Below are 8605 nucleotides of genomic sequence, written 5' to 3'. Positions count from 1 at the left end.
GTATGCCATGTTTCATCCTTTCATTGCTCTTGGAGAGTTGCATTTTGTTCCTTAGGCTTGGAGCCCTTGCATTGTGCATGTTTGCATGAATCTCGGCCTTGTTCTCATCTCATTTGGCCACTGATTTTGGCATGCTTGAGAGCTACCCATGTTAGTGTAAGTCCATCTCACAATGTTGTTGCATGCTTGTTTCATTTTGCATGTTGTTGCATGCTATACATGTCCACATGTTTAGGTTGTATGCCTATTGCATATTGCATGTTAACATGCCCATGTTGCATTAGATTTGTTACACACTGGAGTTATTTGCATGCTTGCTTGCTTGCCTAGGTTGCATTGCATTGTGTGTGCATCTCTTGCCTCTTGATTAATCATGATAAAGGTTGGGGACCTTTGTGTGTTTTGTGCATTTCATTCCATATTGAGTTGCACACTTGGCTTCTTTATCAACCACGCATTGAAATGCGTGATTGATAGTCCGAGGGTCGAAAACCATACTCCTTTGAGTCTTAAACATGATAAGGAGGGTGGTTGTACAAACATTTCTTTGAAAATGCATTGACATGCTCTGTTTGTCCTCTGCTGTAGCAAAATAGGATTCTGCAGAAAGAGATGGCCGGTCGGCCATCTTCAGTGCCGGCTTGCTATGCATTGTTGGCCGAGAGCCTCACACATGGTCGATGACCAGTTTCCCATGGGTGGTGGCCTTGCCTTTTGGCCGGTGACCTTCCACAGTGCTCAGAAGGTGGTTCAGAAACATCCTGGAGACTTGTGCAGTTTTCAGAAGTGCACAGCAGTGTAAACAGAGGCAGCATGAGTATGGCGATGGATTTCCGAGCGAAACTGAACATGCATGCATTCATCCCTCTTCCCGAGGCCTCTTTATTGCTTTCTTAGCTTAATTAATTTATTTAATTAGTTAAGTGTTGTGTAATAATTAATTAGCTTGTTAGTTAGTTAATTTGTATTATTCTTTCGGACCCTCCGAGAGAGGGCAATGTTGTAATAAGTGTGCGTGTGTGTGATGCATGTCTTCCAACCCCACGTCTTTCTCCCTTTTACTTACCTGCTTTGATGGTTAGTTTAGGACATGTTTCAATTAGCATACTTATGCTCGCATGTTTGTATTCATTCATATGTCTTGCATGCACTGGGCTCGGCGCATCATACTAACTGCATTGTATTTCAATTCCAATTTGAATACATGTATCAAGTTGCATTTCACATGACATCTTAGAATAGCCGAGCCTGTTTCTAGTTGCATTTTGCATATGTTGCATTAGCCATCTTAACATGAACTAGGATCATGCATTTGATTACTAATTAGTTTTTGTTTTGGCTTGGAGTACTAGGTAAGCATTTATGCTTTAGCATCCTTGTATGTGTGTGAGTGTTGCCATGACAGCATGCTTACCATGAGGCTATCTGCTTAGTTGATTAACTGCCTAAATGCCTGTGGGTGAAGGTTGGGTTGCTTGAATTAGAATAATTCGTCAAAACCCGTGTTTTAGCCTACTTGCGAGTAGCAAATTTCAATCTATTTTCAAAACAAACGGATATGCGATGCATTATCCCAAATTAGGCGATCTAGTCTATACTTGTTTTGCTGTGCGCATCACATAGTAAATCTAGGCTAATAACCGGAATAAGAACACATGTGTTTTCAAAAACAAGATATCATGTTTAGTGGTGGTCGATCTTTGATCGGGGCGAGCAGGGGTGCTCATAGCTGACCTTCCCCAATCGTACCCAAGTTCCCGAGCCGAGGCAACTTTGGTGATGATGGACACGTGGCCTTAGGCACGAGTCAGGATTTCCTAAATTCCCCCAAAATAAAATATTTAGGTGGCGACTCTGTATCTGGCAAAGCAGTCCATGTTTGACACTTCTTTCTAAAAATTAGTTTTTCAAAACAATTTGTCGGATTTGGACTCTTTGATGATTCATCGGTCTTGCATTGCACTCCGCGAGATTAGATACAGGACCGTGACATTGAGTTCGAACTGTAGTGAGCCCAAATGAACAGAACGGGATTCCCTCTCGGGGCGTTCGGGGACGTCTACATCGAGCAGTAGCCATTTGTAAAAATAGTTTTTGAGAATTTTTAATGAGGTTGACTAATTCTCTCGAAAATTGTTCCATTTTTCTAAAACTGGACCATTTCTTGGAACCAAAAAATGAAAATTTTCAGTGCTCATAACATAACTTGCATGATTTTAAATTAGAAAATCGAACAAGCATGTTAATCTAACTCTCATGTTGGTCAAAATTGTTTTAGCAGAACGTCAAAAACAAAAAAATGGTCAAAATAATGAACTAAGGCACAGTTAAGTCAGGTGTTCTGTCTTTTCCCCATTGTCAACATACTTGCCAGAAAAGGGCACCGTATCTGCCAGAAAAGGGCACAACAGAAACAAACAGCAAAATGCCGAAAGTTCTCTCATCCTCCAAGCAGCGAGGTATCAAGCTAAGTGCGAAGCACGAACTGGAATGGAGCAGGATATTCCATTCCTTCATCTAGACAGATCTAATCACGTCCAAACTCCCCAGTAGAGCATCGTCAACCAATGTCAATTGCAAATCTGTTGCACATCCAGCCGCATCACAACCCCTCTGTGGGGGAAGTTCACTGTTGTGAGAAAAAGAAAGAGAATCTAGCAGAATGCTAGGGGTAGGAGCCCGCAACTTCTTGTTTATCCATCAACCACCCAGGGGAGGGATAAAAAATGAGAGATTGAAAAATAGAGAGACGTGTGTAGACACCCCATTTTTTACCGTCCTCAAGACTCGGACGTCATCGTTTGAACACTTGGTGATCATCCATGTTAGTGTTCATTTTGAGATCCCGAAGGACTCGGCTACGTGCCTTGCCTTAGGATCTCTCGACTTGACTGTTTTGTGCTTGGTTGTGGACCAAGGACTTGTGGTTTTTGCACCTAAGGGTAGGAAGTGGCTTGTTAGCCATCCCTTAAACCCACCGGCTGTGGCATGAAGCCACCGGCCTTGCTTTCTGTCTACCGACCAATTGTTTGGTCGGTCGGCACAGATATTTGGTTGGTCAACCATTTATTTGGCCGATTGCCTCTTTTTCTGGCCGGTGCCTCCTTTTTGCCTTTTTCAGGCATTATGCAAGCCAGCTGTGCCAGCTGGAGTGCACGGACTTGTCCTCCATACACTTGTATGGAGGACTTGCGCCCTTTGCACCCTTTTGCTCTAAGCTTCTTGAAGAAGCTTAGACCCTTTGTCCTAGCTTCCTCCAGAAGGTTGAACCCTTTGTCTTAGCTTCCCCAAGAAACTTGGACCTTTGGTTTAGCTTCTTGAGGAAGCTTGACCCCTTTGCCTTAGCATCTCTAAGAAGCTTTGGCCCTTGTTTGTTCTATAAAAGAGAGCCTCCCTTCTCCTTTGTTGAGGTTCAGCAAATCAGAGATATATATGTCATATATATCACTCTCTCTCAATATCTCCCTCTCTCACTACATTTGTGTAGGTTAGAGTGTTCAAAAGTGAGTTTCGTTCTTAGTTTTGCACTAAGACAGCTAGTGTTACACCATACTTGGGTTGTTAAGGTGTTGAGAGGTTGTTCTTGGAGTTTTGAGCTGGTTTTGATCAGAGGAGGGGGCTGGAGTTGCTGTTCTTGAAGTGTTCTTCAAGGGTGAGCAATATTGCTTTATATTCCCCATTCTTGCACTAGCTTTTAACCTATCTTGCATGCTGTTTTGAGCTTTATGTATAACTGATAAAAGTTCTAATTTTTCATGCTTAAGATGTTTCATTAAGGTCACTTTTGTGTTTGGGGTTGTCCTCCCCCTTTTAGGCCTTGTTTGGCTCCCTTTTGTGCCTTCTTTGTTGAGCTTTGGGAACTTTCGTGTGTTGGCCTTCTCACCACTGAAATCCAGAGGATTTTTAGTGGTGGTGAAGGGGTTTTGAGGTCTTGCATAGGGGAGGGACACCCCTCTCCCCTTATGTCTCATATGCTTGTGTTTTTTTGGCTCATAAAGGTAGCATGCATGCTTAGTTGGTTTTAGCTCCATCTCAGAGGATTTTGGGTGTTATTTGGTCATATTATACCTCTGTTTTTGGTCGGATTGATAGTCCATTGCATGCGTCATACACATGTTTTGGCTTAGCTTTGTGAAGTTTTTAGTCATGTTTTACCATGCTTGAGGTCTGACTTTGGTTGTCTTAGCCATGTTTGCCATGCTTTGTGTAGCTTCTTTGCATTCTAGCTTGTAGGCTTTGAGTGTGTGAGTCATGAGCATCATTTGCTTGAGCCATTTCATTGATTTGGAATCACTTATCATGCTATTTCAGTCTATGTTTTATGCTTATATACTAGCATCTAGCACCCTTTCAATGTCTTGAAGAGTTGTGGTCTTATGCTCCATGTTTGGGCCATTGTGCATGCCTCTTTATTTAAGTCATTTAGATGCCATCTAAGTGGGTTTTGGGGGACATTTCGGCATATTATAACTCTGTTTTTCATCACATAATCCATGCCATGTTTGGTTGTGATAGTTGTAGTAGAATGCTCCCTTTTGTGGCCTTAAATGCCCTTTGTTTTGGGCCCATTTCTTAGCATGTTTTGACCCCATCCAATGTATGTCCTAGCCTTATTTTGGTCTGCCTTAGGACTGATTTAAGTCATTTTGGCTCTTTGAGGCTTGGTTGGTACGACCATGGCTTGAACCCTTTTGTTAGCCTCAAATTTTGGCCTTCATTGCATACCTTACTTGCATGGTTTGGGTGATTTGGCATTATCCCTTGCACATTTTCAGAGATTTTTATGCTTGCCATTTGTCCATGTTAGTCTCTTTTGAATGTGTTTAAAAGTTCCCTCTTCATGTTTAGGTGATAGGCTAATTAGCATGCTTGTTTGCTTTACATTTTGGTGCCTTCACCCATCACTTTTGGCCACTATTTATGGCAAGGCTAAGGTCTGCCCTTTGCGGTTTAAGTCCACCATTGCATGTTTGTCGCATGTTGGTTGCATACTTGGTTCATTGTGTGTTGTCACATGCTAGTTCCATTGCATAGTTTTCCATGTTTGCTACATTGCATTTTGCATGCTTGGCATATTGCACATTTGCATGTTTAGTTTACATTACATTTGGCATGCTTTGCTAACTTAGCCTCATGTTGCATACTTGAGCCGTTTTACATATTTGAGCCATATTGCATACATACATTGCATTGTGTTTGGTTTGGGATGTCAAACTAAACATGAGGAATGAGGTGTGTTCGTACTTAAAGTGACGAAACGCGTCTCAATCCTCGGTCGCCGACGCCCTTGATCTCAAAATGATAGGGCGTGAAGCATTCATTTGTTTTGTTGCATGCATTTACATTGATTTGCAAACTTGGTACCTTTGGCCATCATGTATCGAAATGCGTGATTGGTGGCCCGAGTACCAAGGGCCACACTCCCTTGAGATCATAGCATGATAGGAAGGGTGGCTATGCACACACTGTCTTGAAAATTCCATGCCATGCACTGTCTATCCTCTGTTGCAGCAAAACCAGTATTCTGCAGGAAGAAATGGCCGGCCATCCACTTTCACTGCCGACCGACCATCAATGTCAAGTCGGTGATCCAATATTTGGCCGATGGCCACATTTTCATGGCCGGTAATGTTCTATCTTGGCCGGTGGCATCCCAAAGTGTGCAGGAAGTGTTTCAGAAGCATCACAAATGTTTTCATGGTTCTCAGAGGTGCAGAACAATGTAAACAGAGGCAACGATGGCATGGCGACGGGTTTCCGAGCGAGGAGAATTGAGCATGCATCATCCAAGCATTCCGAGGCGGAGCTGCGGCGGTCTCTTTACTGCTTTAGTTGACTAGTTAATTTGTTAATTAGTTAAGTGGTTGTGTAATATTTAATTAGCTTGTTAGTTAATTAAATTTGTATTATTCTTTTGGACTCTCCGAGCGAGGGCAATTGTGTAATAAGTGTGCGTGAGTGTGTGTATGTCTTCTAACCCCACGTCTTTTTTCCTTTTATTTACTAGCTTATGATGGTTAGATTAGGGCATGTTTCAATTAGCATACTTATGCTCGCATGTTTGCATCCATTCATCTGTCCTGCATGCACTAGGCTCGGCACATCACACTAACTGCATTGTATTTCAATTCCGAGTTGAATACATGCTATCTGTTGCATTCCATGTGCCATGTTTAGAATAGCCGAGCCTATCGTAGTTGTATTTTTGCATGTGTTGCATTAGGCATTTCAGCATAGTTAGGGCTCATACATGATCTCTAATTAGCTTCTTTCTTTGGCTTGGAGTACTCGGTAAGCATTTACGCTTTAGCATCCTTACATGAGTGTAAGTGTTGCCATGACAGCATGCTTACCATGAGGCTATATGCTTATATGATATAACTGTCTGAATGCCTGTGGGTGAATGTTGGATTATCAAAATTGGAATAATGCATTGACTGTGAGTTTTAAGGCCCACTTAAGAGTGGCAAATCCATATTTTAGCCTATTTGCGAGTGGCAAACCGTTTTCAAAACAAACATGAAATGTTTTGTTCCAATTCAGGTGATCCAGTCTATACTTGTATGCCGTGCGCATCACATAGTAAATTTAGGCTAATAACCGGAATAAGAACGCATAATGTTTTCAAAACTAGATGTCATGGTTAGTAGAGGCCGATCTTTGATCGGGCGAGCGGGGGTGCTCACGAAGTGACCTTCCCCAATCGTACCCAAGTTCCCGAGCCGAGGCAACTTTGGTGATGACGGACACGTGGCCTTGGGCAACGAGTCAGGGTTTTCTAAATTCCCCTAAAATAAAACATTTAGGTGGCGACTTTGTATCTGGCAAAGCAGTCCATGTTTGGCACCTCTTTCTAAAAATCTGTTTTTCAAAACGATTTGCCGGATTTGGACTCTTTGGTGATTTATCAATCTCACATCGCACATTGTGAGATCAGATTAAGAACCGTGACAATTTGCATTGGCTTGAAAGACAACTAGGTTTGAATCTCCAATCACATCCAACCTTATTGCCCCTAGTTCTAGGGTTGCTTCTAATCCGGCAATACATACCTCATACTCTGCTTGGTTGTTAGATACCTTAAATCAGAATTTAAAGGCTAGAGATACATGGAAATCATCTGGTGCTATCAGTAACACGCCTATCCTAAAACCAAATTGGTTACCCGGTCCACCAAAGTACAACTTCTAGGTATCCTCTTCTAGTTGTAATCTCTTCATCTGGGAACACATAGTCCATATCTTCTCCCTCAACTAGTTGTCAGCCAAAAATTCTACTGCAACGCTTCCTTTGACAGATTTGCGAGTGACATACTTGATGTCGAACTCAGAAAGGAAAGTCAACCAATGAGCTAGCCTACCAGTAAACGCTGGTTTCTCAAAGAGAAATTTAATGGGATCTAATCTCGAAACCAGAGTTACCGAGTGTGCTAAAAAGTAGTGTCTTAACTTTCTGGTAACCAAAACCAAAGCCAGGCAAGCCTTTTCTAAGGGGATGTAGCGGGTCTCATATTCCAGCTCCGTTTCTTACACGAGCATGCAACCCATTGTCGACTCGGTCACTAACAAGTATAGGATTAGCAGTTTCCCCAGCACAGGCAGTGACAACACAGGCTGATTCTGGAGATATTGCTTAACTTGCTCGAATGCGAATTGGTAACGATCATCCTATCAGAATTTCTTTCCTTTCTTCCAAATAGTGGTTCACAAGTCAAGGTTAATTTTGAGATACACATCCTTATGAATTGCACTTTTTTCAGAAAGCCCCACATCTCCTTTTCAATCCTCGGTGACGGCATTTCTAAGATGGCCTTGATCTTTGATGGATCGACTTTAATTCCTCGTTGTGTAATTAGAAACCCCAGCATTTTACCTGCAGTCATTCCAAAAGTACACTTTTGTGGATTCAATGCTCCATTCAAAGAACCTCTTCAACACAACATAGTGACCTTCTCACTCTTTGGACTTGACGATCATGTCATCCACATACACCTCAACCTCCTTGTGGATCATGTCATGCAGTATTGTAGTTGTTGCTCTCTAATATGTAGCCCTAGCATTCTTCAACCTAAATGGCATAACCTAATAGCAATAGGCCCTCCATGGGGTGGCAAATGCAGTTTTCTCTCTATCCTCAGGTGCCATGAACATCTGGTTGTACCTAGAGAAACCATCCATAAATGATAGCAAGGCATGTTCGGTTGTAAAGTCCACTAGCTCGTCGATGTGTGGCAACAGAAAGTCATCATTAGGATTGGCTTTGTTTAAATCCCAGAATTTGACGTAGACTCTAATTCTGCCATCTTTCTTTGGAATAGGCACAATGTTGGCCAATCACGTAGGATATTCTGATACCATCAAAAACTCTGCATCAATCTACCTGGTAACCTCCTCTTTGATCTTTAATGTCTAGTCTGGACGGATTCTGTGGAGCTTCGGTTTGACTGGTCGGGCCTCAAGGATTAAGAGGAATCTTGTGATGTACGATCTCGGGATCGATTCCAGGTTGTCTTCGGAGGAGCGCAAGTGATTAGTCACTTTATTAAAAGATTTTAAAGATGTTTTTGTGTATAAGATGCCTTTCGAGGTTACCGAGCACGCCCAAC

This window comes from Camellia sinensis, chromosome 4 (assembly GCF_055761805.1).
Source record: "Camellia sinensis isolate YWXY chromosome 4, ASM5576180v1, whole genome shotgun sequence".
Lineage (NCBI taxonomy): Eukaryota > Viridiplantae > Streptophyta > Magnoliopsida > Ericales > Theaceae > Camellia > Camellia sinensis.
The sequence above is the reverse complement of the archived record's forward strand: the minus strand, read 5'-3'. Positions refer to the sequence as shown.